We start from the raw sequence: 14004 nt of genomic DNA, 5'->3' as shown, positions 1-14004 counted from the left end.
CCAGCTTAGAAATTTGGGGCTTCACTTCCCCTCTGTTGCCGCCTTACTGAGAGTTTCCTGTACTCCCCACCAAAGGCTGAGAGACAGAGGTCTTCATCTCTAACGGCCTCTGTTTAGGGTGCAAGGAATTTCATAAACACTAGAAGTTAAAAAGCATTAGAAAAGTGAAAATCTGAAGAAACTGGGAAGATCGTTTCCAAACAACTCACTCTGAAATTGCATTAAATGAATGGATGGTAGAAAAACATTGCACTTCTATCGCTCGAGGCCTTGGCAGAAACACATTTTTTAATAACCCTGTTATAATATCCCAAGGACTTTTGTTAAGGTATTACTTTCCATTAGTTGACAGAAGGCTGAGAACTGCCCTTCCCAATAAATGAATTTTTTATTGGCTTTTATTTCACAACGAAAAAAAAAAAAAAAAAGGACCTATGCATTTTACCTAAAGAATCAAAGAATTATCTGAGATTTCAATATCAATGAATAATTTAGACCAATGTAAGTCAATATACCTTAGAAGAGGTATTATAAGAGAAGTTAAACACAGTAATGTGGTTTTTTAAAAAAAAGTTTTAAGAGATATAAATATGGACAAAGATTTGAAAATCATGATCATTTAATCTTACCATCTGCAATAACATCTATGGATCTAGAGAGTAATAACATGAAGCAAGTCAGAGGAAGACGAGTACTGTATGATTTTACTCAGAAATGGAATTTAAGAAGCAAAAGATTAAAATTAAAAAAAAAAAAAAAGACTCAAATACAGATGACAAACTACTAGTTACCAGAGGGGAGAGGAGTCGGGAGGGAATGGGTGAAATAGGTGATGGGGATTAAGAATATACTTACAGTGATGAGCACTGACTTAAGAACAGAGCTGTCAAATCACTACATTATACACCTAAAACTAATATAACAATTATACCTGAATAACAATAGTAGCACCTGGGAATAAAAATTTTTAAATTTGATAAATCAGTTTAGGTTGGTTGGTAATTTCTTACCATCTATGATGATATATTTTTTTTATTTTAACATTTTTTCCCCAAATAGCACAAGCTAATTAAAGATAAGGGTTTATCTTATCGTTTATCATCAGTAAAATATATACTTCGTTTCCTTGGATAATTTCCCCATCCTAGATCATTTTTGATAGATAATCATTTCTATGGCTCTCAAAGAACTAGACTCTTTAAAAATGTAATTATTAAGTGCCTTATGGTATTTCCATGATAATTAAAATATTTCAAATACACCTTTACATAAGGTCTTTTTGGGGGCAGTGTGGTGGTGCAGTTGGTTAAGCAACCAACTCTTCTTGCTTTAGACTCAAGCCATGATCTCAGGGTCATGGGATCAAGCCCCATGTGGGGCTCCGTGCTCAGCAGACTCTCCTTAAGATTCTCTCTCCCTCCGCCCCTTCTGCTCACACATTCTCTAATTTAAAAAGGAGGAGGGGCACCTGGGTGGCTCAGTGGGTTAAGCCTCTGCCTTCAGCTCAGGTCACGATCTCAGGGTCCTGGGATAGAGCCCCACATTGGGCTCTCTGCTCAGCGTCTGCCTGACTCTCTGCCTACTTATGATCACTCTCTCTCTGTCAAATAAATAGATAAAATCTTTTTTTAAAAAAAGTCTTTTAAGGACAGTGTCCACCTTTACTTTTGTCAATGATATTGAAGTACAATACAATAAACTGCACCCCATTTAAGTGTTTCAAGGAGTTTTAATACGATTATACACCTGTGAAACTACCTCCCTAGGATATACGGTATTTCTTATGTCCAGAGGCTTTATTTTGTCCTTTTCCCAGATCATGGAACATTCACCCCCAGTCCTAGGTAATCACTGATCTGTCACTCTAAACTGGTTTTGCCTGTATTTTCATACACATGGAAACATACAATGTATCCTCTTGTATCTGATTTTTTTCATTCAACATCTCTACGGCCTCACTATACGGCTGTACATATCCCTTCATCCTTCCACTGCTGCACATTCCGTTATATGGATACACTCCACTTTGTTCATCCATTCACCTATTAATGAACATTTGGCCAGTGGGGCTCTTACAACTAATCTTTTCTATGAATATTCACAGCATGGGCTTGGGTGGAGATAAATTTTCATGGGGGAATATCACGGATATACTCTAAGTGTTTAATTTTATGCAAAATGGCCAAGCTGTTTTCCAAAGTGTTCAGTAGTGTCTATACTGGTTTATGTCCTCACAACATATGGGAGTTTCAATTGCTCTACCTCCCTGATGACTCCGGGTACTGTCAATCTTAATTTTAGCCCCTCCATCTGGTGTGTATCTGTACCTCTTTGTGGTCTGGATTTATATTTCCCAAACATTGAGCATTGGCATTGAGCATTTGGCCATTTATAGATCTTCCTTTGTGAGGTCCCTGTTCCAAGCTCTTGGGGAGCAGGGACTATAACTTTTGTTGGAAGATATGTACCTACAGTCTTACACAGAGCCTGTCCCATGAGCACTCAAATGGTGACCACGTATCTGTTGATATTCCAAAGTACTGTCATATAATCCCAAGACCTCAGTGTCCTCATCTAAGTTAGTATATAAAGAACCTACAAGAACCAAGTACTGGGGGCACCTGGGTGGCTCTGTCAGTTAAGCATTTGCCTTAGGGTCAGGTCATGATCCCAGAGTCCCGGGATTTAGCTGGCTCTGTGCTCAGCTGGGAGTCCCCTTGGGATTCTCTTCTCCTTCTGCCCCTCCCCCGCACTTGTGTGCTCATGCCCTCTCGCTCGCTCTCAAAATCTTAAAAAAGGAAAAAAAAAAAAAAGTGCTGCCAGGAGGTATGCCATCATAGAAAAGATAGGAAGCGAGGCAATTCTAGACTGAGGAGGCTGGAAGCTCAGCGATTCTCAGCAGATACAGTCCCATCAAGACTCGCTTCTGTTGAGAGCAAGGCATGTGGCCACCAGCGTGTTCGCTCACCTTCCAAAAAAGGGAGCCTCTGCCTAGGCTTTAGGTCTCACACCTGCCCCAACCACCAGGTGTTGGCAGGACCCTCACGACCACCCGAGCCAACCGTATCTAGGGTATTCATGTGTTAGGGAAAGGAAAAAAGGTCCAGAGTGGACAGGAACTAATCACTCTCCACTAATGAAAGTGAAAGCTCTCAACCTATCAAAGTCCACAGAGAATGGACTCTACTCCCCAATTGAAAGGGATCCCTGAAAGGCTCTAACAATGCCATTTGTGTGCATAAGTGCTTTAAAAGCCATAAGGCACCTAGAAAATATTAACATTTCATTGCAAGGATATTAACTTAGAGAGGAAATCTTTGAAAACACACAGATGCAAACCTAAAGAAAATAGAACTGAAAAACACTCATAAAATGGATAATGCTGGGTTTTACTTTAAAGGTTTTGTTCATCCTTACACACCCTCTACTTCCTGGGGCAATTTTTCTTCCAGAATAACTTTCTGGACTAATAAACAAAAGGCCTTCTTGATAGGATTTAATCATAATGATAGTAAGATGTGGATCTTTGTTCTGACTTCTGTTAAAGAGCATTTCCCCACCCAAGGACCCAGAAGTCAAATGACTGTTCAAGGTTTCAAGGTTGAGAAGTTAAGGTATATAGAATACATCATATTTTCTAGTGGTGTTTTTGTTTGCAAACTGGTTGGCTTCTTTTTGGTCTGAGGAATTCAGTTCTCAGAGAATTTATTTCTAAGCAAACTGAAGGGGGAAAAAAAGGTATCAAGCCAGTTAATTTCTTTTGGCTACAAATCTGAATGTGCTTAGATTGTTACAAATAATAGCACAAGAGAAAACATTCACAAAAGATTTGTAACCAGAAATCCAGAACATGGGTGCCTGGGTGGCTCAGTTGTTAAACATCTGCCTTCGGCTCAAGTCATGATCCCAGTGTCCTGGGATCAAGTCCCGCACGGGGTTCCCTGCTTCATGGGAAGCCTGCTTGTGTTCCCTCTCTCACTGTGTCTCTCTCTGTCAAATAAATAAATAAAATCTTAAAAAAAAAAAAAAGAAAGAAAAGAAAAAGAAATATAGGACATAAGATGTTTCCCTAAAGGTTCTGGTATCATGTGAATATAGTTAATGCCATTAACTATAAAAAAAACTATATACTTTAAAAAAACAAATATATAAGATATATATTAAAAACGTAAGATATACATATATAACATTAAATGTTACCATTTACCAACCAAAAATTAAAATTACTATTAAAAAGTTAATTTAAAATCATTAAATTAATTTTTTTAAATTAAAAAGTTAAATTAAAATATACTATTAAGAAGTTCCAATATACAGAGTTTGGCTTATGTCCTTCCCGTAATGAAAGTTTGATGATTTCTGTTCTGTAAGTCCTAAGGACAACAATGGTCCTAGACAAGAGTTAAGATGCAAAAATCGGGTCTAATTCTGACATTCTGAACATTAAAGCTTCACCAAGTCAATGAAATGCAAAACTACTCTATCCAATCATGAAGGTACTAGTTAGTCAACCAATCACAGACCAACTGATTATGTATTTGACATGTAAAATGCTCTACTACAGCTTGTTTTAATGCTCATTGTTTCCATATTGAAAATCTTCGAAACATGAGCTGCTCTCTTTCACTCCCATTACTCTTCATGAGGAGAAGAGTAGGGATCGGAGACATCTCGGGGTGGGTGATGTGGGTGCCAAGCCCCGTGGGGAGGGGACAGGCAAAGGAGAGATTAAAGGAGACCGAAGGAAAACACGGAGGACCAAATGCTGCAAACATATTCACTATGGACCACTTTCCCCTTTCAAAGAGCTTCCTATTACTGCCCTCCGAATCCCGCTGCGGCCATTGCCACCACCACAATGCTGAAAGGAAAGATGGAGAATCAGCAGCAGCCCCTGGCACCAGAGTGGGAAGAGACTGGAAACGAGGCTGGGAGGCCCATCGGACCACCCAGCCTCTAGGCCCTTCCCCCATGGCCAGCGGAAAGCCTGGTGACCCCAAGTCAGCCCCAAACTGGAATCCACCCACAGGCCCACCCTCCGGAGAATGGATACATAAGGTTCAGTGTGTGCAGGCAGTGGGATACTACATAGCCATGAAGAAGATGAATGAACTCCTGCTGCAGACAGCCTCAGTGAACCTGGCCCACGCCAGGCTGAGCGGAAGGAGCCGGACAGAAATGGATGCAGACACTCTTCATGGAGGTCCTCCAGGATCAAGGGGACCAACGGTTCCACCGCTGCTGAGTCTCCCACTCCTCCCTGGGGCAGAGGCCCCATTCAGGGAGGTCCAGAGGTGGCCCATATGGCCGTGGTTGCTGGGGGCCAATAATGAACCTCCTTTTCCAGGACCAGGCCATGGGGGTCCTTCCAGGGGAGGCTTTCACAAAGAGCAAAGAAATCCTCCAAGACTCGAAAGTTGGTTTCTTATCAAAAATACCTGCTGCCCCCATCAATAAAAGCCCAAAATCTAGCCATTTCCAATGCCATGATGGAACTAGAGGGTATTATGCTGAGTGAAATAAGGTAAGAGTCAAGCAGAGAAAGATAGTTGTCATATGATCTCTCTGATATGAGGAATTCGAGGGGCAGGTTGGGGGGCAGGGGGTTGGGTGAAAAGGGGAAGGAAGGGGAAAAAAATGAAACAAGATGAGATTAGGAGGGAGACAAACCATAAAAGGCTCTTCATCTCAGGAGACTGAGGGTTGCTGGGAGGTGAGGGGGCAGGGATCGGGTGGCTGGGTGATGGACATTGGGGAGGGTATGTGCTATGGTGAGTGCTGTGAACTGTGTAAGACTGACGATTCACAGACCTATACCCCTGGGGCAAATAATGCATTATATGTTAATAAAAAATATATATATCTGCTGCCCAAGGATGGCCCCCAAGTTAAGGAAGACCAATCCAACCGCCCTGTCTGCTCACACTTTGCCAAAAAGGACCACTGCTGATACGAGGATCTCCGTGCCTTCTCCCACCCAGGCATCAATGACCTCTGTGAGACTGTGCCTTCCCATCCAGGCTGGAAGGAGCCCTCTGACGTAGTGGCCATACGCTTTCCTGTGGCTGTGATGGCTACTGTAGGGCTGTTCCGCCCACCCCCACCCACCACCTCCCCAATCTGGGGTCCAGGATACAGCATGCTGTATCCCAGTGTGTGGGATTTCTTCTGATCCAGCCTTCAGAGACTTGCCTTTAGGACCCCATCTTTGCTCCCTTCAACTGCCTCCTGGACCCTTTTCCCCCACTCACCAACCGACTGCTGAACAGGAAACCTCTTCGGTGCATTTCTGACACATCCGTCCACCCAGGCCCCAGGACTGCCCTCGATTCCTGAGAGCCCTGGAGCAGTTTCCTTCTTCTAGCTGCTTGTTGTAAGTTCTATGTGACAGCCCCTACCTGCAAAGTAGCCAGTTGCTCTGTGAAACTCCCCAGGTTGACCTGGGCCAAGTATGGGTGACGGGTGCAGAGTTACTCCCTGAAAGGCCTCTCTCCCTGCCTTTGGATTTTGTAGTTTCTGTGTCAGTAGTGCAATCCCTGCTGCTCTGGGCTTTGGGAAACTGTGTGTCCCCTTGTACGTGTCAAGAAGAAGAAAAAAAGAGCCTCCTGCTTATTACCAAGTTCGTCTTATATAAACTCCTCCCTTCTTTCAGTAGAACGTTTAGAGCAAATGTGTCGAATGTACTCTGAAGGGAGTCATAAATGGATCAAGTACCACAGAGCTAGGATAACACAACCACCAACTTATGAAGGAATCAGGACTATTGTAACATACCGAAGGGGAAACAGGAAAAGCCCTAGCGTCAGTGCAGAAGGACAATGGGACAGACAGACCATCGACACAGTTATAAGCAGACACGGCAAGCAAGGCCTTATGTGACTGACAGCATGCTGTATCATGGGCAATGCATTACTGAGGACAACGGTTTTCCATCCCTTGACCCAGAGGACTCTTCTGCCTTTGAGATCCCTCAAAGCTCTGTTCACTACTAACCAAGTGACAAAGGGTTGGACTCCTTGTCCACAGGCCCAGTTTCCCAAGGATTCCCACTATACAGTCTATGAAAACCTAGAGTTTCACCAGAGTTTGAAAATCACTGTCCCCTCACTCTCCACAGACAAGGGGACCTGTCAGCTTTTTCTAGTAGCATTCTTCCAAAGACTTCTAAAGGAGCCAAAAACATTTCCATCACCACGGAAATTAAAAAGGGATTCTAAACGAGACACATTTGGCTGAACTCATGTCATACTGCTATGCTTGGTTTCTTAGAAACAGTTAGCTTTGGGAAATTATTCAGCTGATAATTAAGACACACAGATAGCTGCTTCCCAGTATCTGGAAACCTTCAAGACACTGTTGATTACAGCAACTCACAGACCTTTGTGTTCACTGGAGATTTAAGAATTTTCAAACCTTTCTCAGCTCACCACACATTCCCAGTAAGACGGAGGACCTCTAAAGTGCTCCCCTAGGCAATATTACCACCTTAAGAGGGACTATGGATAATGCAAAACCTGCTGTTGAAATCTCAGCCGGGTCAACGCAGATGCATTCCGTGCTGAGCCCCATACAGCGGTTCTTCCGTCTGCTCAGTTTCAAGCATTTTTGTCTCAGTCTGCCATGGCTTGTTCACCGCGCAGAGACCCAGGAGGAGACCATTTCCCTGTGAGCGACTTGCTTTCATGAACATTAAACTCACTTCTCAGGGTTTGTAGCAGTTTCACTCTGACAGGTAACTCTGAAAACATTAGCCCTACAGAGCAAAGATTCAGAATGGCCAGGAAAATAAAAAGTCCTTAAATAGCCATTATTTATGAAGTGCCCATTAAGAACTGATCCAAATTTGCCACTTTTGCTTAGGAGTGGTGTCCTTTTGAGACTATCTGGAAATGTGACCAGAATCCAGGAGATGCAAACCCTCCACCTAAACGATGAAGAAATCAGGCATTTTCCAAGTAACCATACCTTGGTTTTCTTGACTTAGGGTCACCATTCTCTACAGAAAAGGTTCCCAAAAGTAAGGCCTGGCACCACGAAACTAGGTTAAGTTTGCCTTCTTTCAATATTTATGCTCCTTACTAAAATTCCATAGACAGAAAACATTATGTTTTCCTAGAAACAGAAGACAACATACAATATACCTTTGTCGGGCTATGAAACGTCACACTCGGAAGAAACCCAGAAGGATGATTCAGGATATTAACCTTCTAGAAAGGGCACAGTTTCATCTAATCCACTTTACAATGTTTCTCTGCTAGATCTGACAGTTTATTTCTTCCTAAACTTAGCCTCGGCCCCCAATTTCATAAACCATAAAAGTGCAATTTTCTTAAAAGGCTAGAATTATTCAAGTATCAACCACGCCCTCCCGTAACTAACCTACTTCCTTCATCTGCTTTTCCTCCAAATCTGGGACAAGCTGACAGAAGGGGCTGAATGGAATCCGACTGGCTGGCCTTCCAGACCCTGACTGCTCCCTACCGCACAGGGCACAGCTGGACAGTTTTCCAACTTCCCAGGTCTGCTTTTTACCTCCCATCCAGAGCTGAAGTCCCCCGAGCTCTTGAGGAGGTCTTAGAGACTACCAACTTGGTAAGTCACACGGTTGCTTACAGACGGTTCCACACACAATGTTCTGTGAAAGGAGACTTCTGCACTGTTTTCGACTCTGCGTCAGCAGCCCTCAGTCTTGATTTGCTTATCCTTATCAAGGATAGCCTTAGCCTTTTCGAGGAACAGTCATTTTGTACCTTATGGCAAACCATCTACCAAGTCTTAAGATCTGGGTTCAAACTCATTTTATCCTGACAAAACCGCAGTAAGCTCCTACAGACGGCACTTTACATTCTCCGCCCCTTGGGTAAGGCAAGGCGAGAAAGGAAGTATTCAAGACCGGTTAAATAATGTAAATATAAGCCGTGCCATAAGGCAGGGAGGGCACAGTTCCTTCCAGTGTTATGGACGGTGACAGGTTTACCCTGGCGACCTCTCCTCAGAGTCCATCCCCTGTTTTACAGGTGTCCCTCCTCCTCCATGAGCATCCCCCCTCCCTGTATGGCATCATTCCCATCAGGGCACAAACACGCTGTGGTACTGTTCGTCTTCAAAGACAAAAAGGAAGCACCGTGACCGCATACGCCCCCCAGGGGTCCAGCCCATTTTTCTGCCCTGGTACTTTCAACTTCTCAGAACACCGAGTACACACGCCATCTCCACCGCTTCACCTCCCTCCTCAGCCCACTCCGATCTAGCTTTGGTTCCTGCAATGAAACGGCTCGCAGCAAATACACCACGAATCTGAACTGCGGAGGACAGGAGAATGGTAAGTGTCGTTTTTCTTGTTATTCAACCCTCTTAGTCACTTTCCTCCTGAAGGACACTCCTCTCCAGGCCGCTGGGACATCATTACCTCTGTGCATCTCTAGTTCTTTGTTTCCCTCAATAGCCCTTCTACTAAATAAGCCCACAGGGGCTTTTCCTAAGCCCCCTCCTAGCTCTGGGCACAGCCCTCTTAATTAACAACCTTTCTTTCCCAGGCCTTTAATACAATCCATAAACTGGGAACATCTCAGGATCTCTAACTCTGGTCTCTCCCCGGACTTGTCACCAATGTTCATGAGATACCACGGCTATCATGCATTCCAGCTGCAGACCCTATTGCTTCTACCACCAAAATAGAAAGTCCCTTTCTTCCCATCACTATTGCCACCAACCTGGTCCAGGCCATGAGCACATTTTTTTTTTTTTTAAAGATTTGAGAGAGAGAGCGAAAGCACCAGAGGAGTGGCAGAAGGAGAGAGACAAGCACACCACCCACTGAGCAGGGAGGCCGATGCCAGGCTCCATCCGAGGACCCTGAGATCATGACCTGAGCCAACAATGCTTAACAGACTGTACCACCCAGATGCCCCAGAGCATTTCTTACCATGTTTTCCCAAAACAGCCTCTGACTTACTCCTATGTCCCTCTGAACTATTCTCTACAAACCATCCGAAACCAAATTTAGCAAAAGCTGTCCCCTCACATCATTTCCCTGCTCAGAACCCTTTCTCAGTGGTCTCCCTTCGCGCTCAGAATAAAACCTAGACTTCTTCCGCTGACCCACAAAGGGCTACAGATCTGGCCCCAAGATTCCCCCCATTTCATCTCCTAGCACTCTTTACCCCGTTCTCTGGCTGTAGCCGACTGGACTCCTTTTAGTCCCTCAAACACGTTGCAGGCCCTCCTGCTTAAAAGGCTGTCCTCTCCACCTAGAATGCTGCTACCCAAACTGAACTTTCCTCCAGCTGAGGTTGGTAGCAATTTAAGTCACCTCTTCTGGGAAACTTTCCTTGGCCTTGCTCCAAAATCATATACCTCGTGCCAGTGATTTCCTTTCCCCGCATTTTGTGTCTCACCGATGTTGCCTGCATCTCTCATTAGATTGTGACCTACACAAGGACAGGGTGAGCCCAGCCCCTAGGACACTGCATCGCACTTTATAAGCAATCAACAAATATCTCTTCAATAAGTTGGCTTTAGAAGGCAGTAAGAAATGACCCAAAGACAGTGGGGAGAGCAGTCAGCTCTCCAGCCCTGCCAATGCTTTTTTCCTAGGCTTTGTTTGTTTTGTTTTGTTTTAATTGCTGTCTGCCCTACGCTATGCACAACCAGAGGCTTTCATGGATTATTTTTCCTGAGTTTTCAAAGGAAGGATTAGTTAGCAAACTGCGCATATCAAGAAACTGAGCAGCAAAAGCAAGTCGCTCATCACGATACAGAGTGTCAGGGTCGGAATTCAAATGTGACTCCAGATCTTTTGAATCGCTTTGATTAACCCAGAGCTGGCTTCACGGGCCAGAGACCTGTTTAGCTACACAGGGCCCAGGCTTTTTTAATGTGCTGGAACTGCTGTGTTGAAATCGTAAAAGTTTCTGAACAGGGGCAGTGCGTTTTCATTTTGCACTGGGCCCCACAAATTACCTCGCCATTTTTGACTCTACCACACGTTTTGTCGTGAAGAGCTTCCTCAATTTATTCCTAGTAGTTTAGCATTTCTTACACAGCAGAATTTTGGATCTAAGTAAACGGAGTGATTTACCACAGTATTCACAGCTGTAAGACATTTAGTAGTGTTAAGGAAAAGAAATTTCCAGACCTAATCCCAGAGGTAACTCACTATTTCTTTTCCTGTCTTGAGAAATGTCTGCTTATCTCCCTTTTATAGGTCTGCCATTAAGTCGGAGCTCATTCTTGAATAAAATATTACCTTCCCACCTTGACTCTTTCTAATCCCATGAAACTAAATTATTTTCAAAATTCTTAATCTAGAACCCAATCAAAGGCTTTTGGTTAGCCCATTATTCACAAACTCGCAAAAACCACAAACAACCAAACTAATTAGATATACCTTAGAGCAATAACGTCGCCTTACTATATTATTTTTCTTAAGCAATCAATGATTCTATCCTGGACGGTAGAGTTTTCCATACCTTCAAGGAAGATAATGTCGCTTACCTGTCCTGCAGCCTCCTGTGTCTTGACTCTGATATCCTTATACACCAGAAGTCCTCAAAGCACATTGCCTAAAACAGCACCAACTCTAGCACGGAAGAACTTGCTTGAAATGCAAATTTTCAAACACCGGAAGGTGGAGCCCAGGGGAAGAAAGGGCCGGCGGAAAGACGTGAGGACGAGGGTCCACCGGGAAGGCAGGGCCATGGGAAGGCGGGGCCCATGTGGGGGAGGAGCTTAACAAGCCCTCCAGGTGATTCCAATATATGCTGGTGTGGAGCACTGCCAGCACAGGTAAAAGTTATTAAAGTCATCATTCCAAATTCATCTAAATCACCTGGGGATCTTTTCAGGGTACAGTTTTCGCAGCCTTGCCGGGGAAAGACAGTGTCCACAGGCATGGTGTCGCCAGTCCAGTAATCTGTCTTTTTAATCCCTACCCAGGTGTTCAGAGCCTAGCAGGTTTGGGAAACTTTCTCTAATGCCGTGTCTGTTTCAAATCAGTGACACGTTTTGATGAACAGTTTCATTTGCAGAATTCGTAGATAGGTGGTGGTTGGTCTGTTTATCTCATGGATGTATCTATCTCTACAGACCTTGACAAATCTCATCTGAAACTACTTGTTCTAACGCTTCTGGCATATTTCAGCAGCCAAATTGCCACTGAAACCAGCCTAAAAGTCTCGCTTGGTGAGAAACACAAAAGGCACGAACAAAAAGATATCCTCTCGTGGCTCCTTTTCGCCCTGGTGCACCCGTGGAATGCATTATAATCTTCAAATTCTTCCACATTTTGGTAACTGGCCTCTTGACTTAGTCTTATATAATGAACACTTCAAAGCAGATTTAATAAGCTCTTTAATGAGGACCCACTATGCGTATGGTACTGCACCTCACTAGTTAATCATATTTTCACCCCTGCCAGAGGGAAACTAGAATGAGAAAAATGAGAAAGTACGTTGACTAAATATGTATCTTCACCATCCTCCCAATCTTTCCTCCCAAATTTTCTTTTATATTCTTCACAGGGATCAGAGTAAAATTTTCCTCCTAAGAGCCCATCTGTCAACCTCTGCTCCATATTTCAGGAAAGTGATGAGTGAAAACAAGAAAAAAAAAAAAAAAAGAAAAAGTGCCCCACATCTTCTTCTAGTCCCTCCATACCTCCATATTTTAAGAGTGCAGAATACAGGGCCAGGCAGCCTGATTTCAAACCTCAACTCTAGGGCATTGTGCAAAGTCCTTAGTATCTCTGTGCCTTAGTTTGCTCATCTCTAAAATGGGTACAATGAGGTTATTATAAGGAACAAATTATACAATATACAGAAGCTTCACAGGGCAGTTTCTGGCACATGACATTCAATATGTGTGACTGTTAACATTCCCACATCATGGTTCTTTGCAGCTGAATGTGCAAATCCACGATGACCTTTCTCCTAGATCCTAAACCCAAGAGCCCATGTCATCCTGCCCTCAACAAAGCAACTTGCTGCCCATCCTGATTTTCTACAATATTGAACAGTTTCTCCTGTAAGATCTAGTGTTGTTCTTGACTTCCTGTGTCACTCTCTGGTTGTTTCATGTCCCCCATTTCATGATGTAAATGGAACATCAGAGACAAGTTTGGAGGCAGATGGACCCAGGTTCACCTCTCCTCCTGGCTTCCTCTGCTCCAGTGTCTCTGGACTTCTTGTTCCTCAAACACTCCTCTGCTTCAGCACACTTGAACTTTTTCTCTCTGCCTGGAACATTCCTCCCCAGGTATCTCCAGATTTTTCTTCCACTCCATCCTGACATCTGTCTGAGAGCACCAATCAGACTTTCCCTATAACTAAAACAGTGCCCCTCCTTCATTCTCTATCCTCCCGTCTTGCTTTGTTTTTTCCTCATAGTCTTTATAATCACTAGACATTTAATTATATATATTTATTTGCTTGTCTGTTTCTCTTCTGTCTGCCCTCACTAGCATATAAGCTCCGGGACAGCTGGAACTGGGTAAAATGGATATGACGCTCACCTCATCAGGCTGGTTGTTGTGTGGACTGAATGAGATAACATGTATAAAATATAAAACCTTCATAAATATAAAAAAGTCTAACAAAATGCTGAGTATACAGCAAATGTTCATTTCCTCTCTTTTCTCACGCTAACAAATGAAGAGGCCCGCACATTTTGCTTCCCTTACATTCCCTGCGACCACAGTCACCCCTACACTGTATCCCTGAGACCTGAGAAGAACAAATGCAAACTCTTCAATGCTATCTATGGTCATTATTTAGGTTTGCAGCAAAAGTCAGCATGTCCTAATTAGATTTTAAATATACTTGCTTGTGAAAATATGGGCACATACTTCCTGTGTGTACACAGAGTAAGATTAACGAGGAGTGCTTGTGAAAAGACATGTTTTAATTAAGTGACTTTTCTAGTCAGTCATCAACTCATTTTCATTCACCCATTGTTATTGAACAACTCTCTTCCTGAGTAGGAAAGCGGAAGAGAAATCCTTCGTTC

General features: G+C 43.5%; 1 pseudogene; it reads left to right on the top strand.

Moving 5' to 3' along the window:
- The first annotated feature begins 2178 nt into the window (after positions 1-2178).
- LOC132024164 (uncharacterized) lies at positions 2179-11568 on the top strand (annotated as a pseudogene).
- The last annotated feature ends 2436 nt before the right edge of the window (positions 11569-14004 follow it).

This window comes from Mustela nigripes, chromosome 9 (genome assembly GCF_022355385.1).
Source record: "Mustela nigripes isolate SB6536 chromosome 9, MUSNIG.SB6536, whole genome shotgun sequence".
Classification (NCBI taxonomy): Eukaryota; Metazoa; Chordata; class Mammalia; order Carnivora; family Mustelidae; genus Mustela; species Mustela nigripes.
This window is presented reverse-complemented; position numbering and strand designations above follow the sequence as displayed.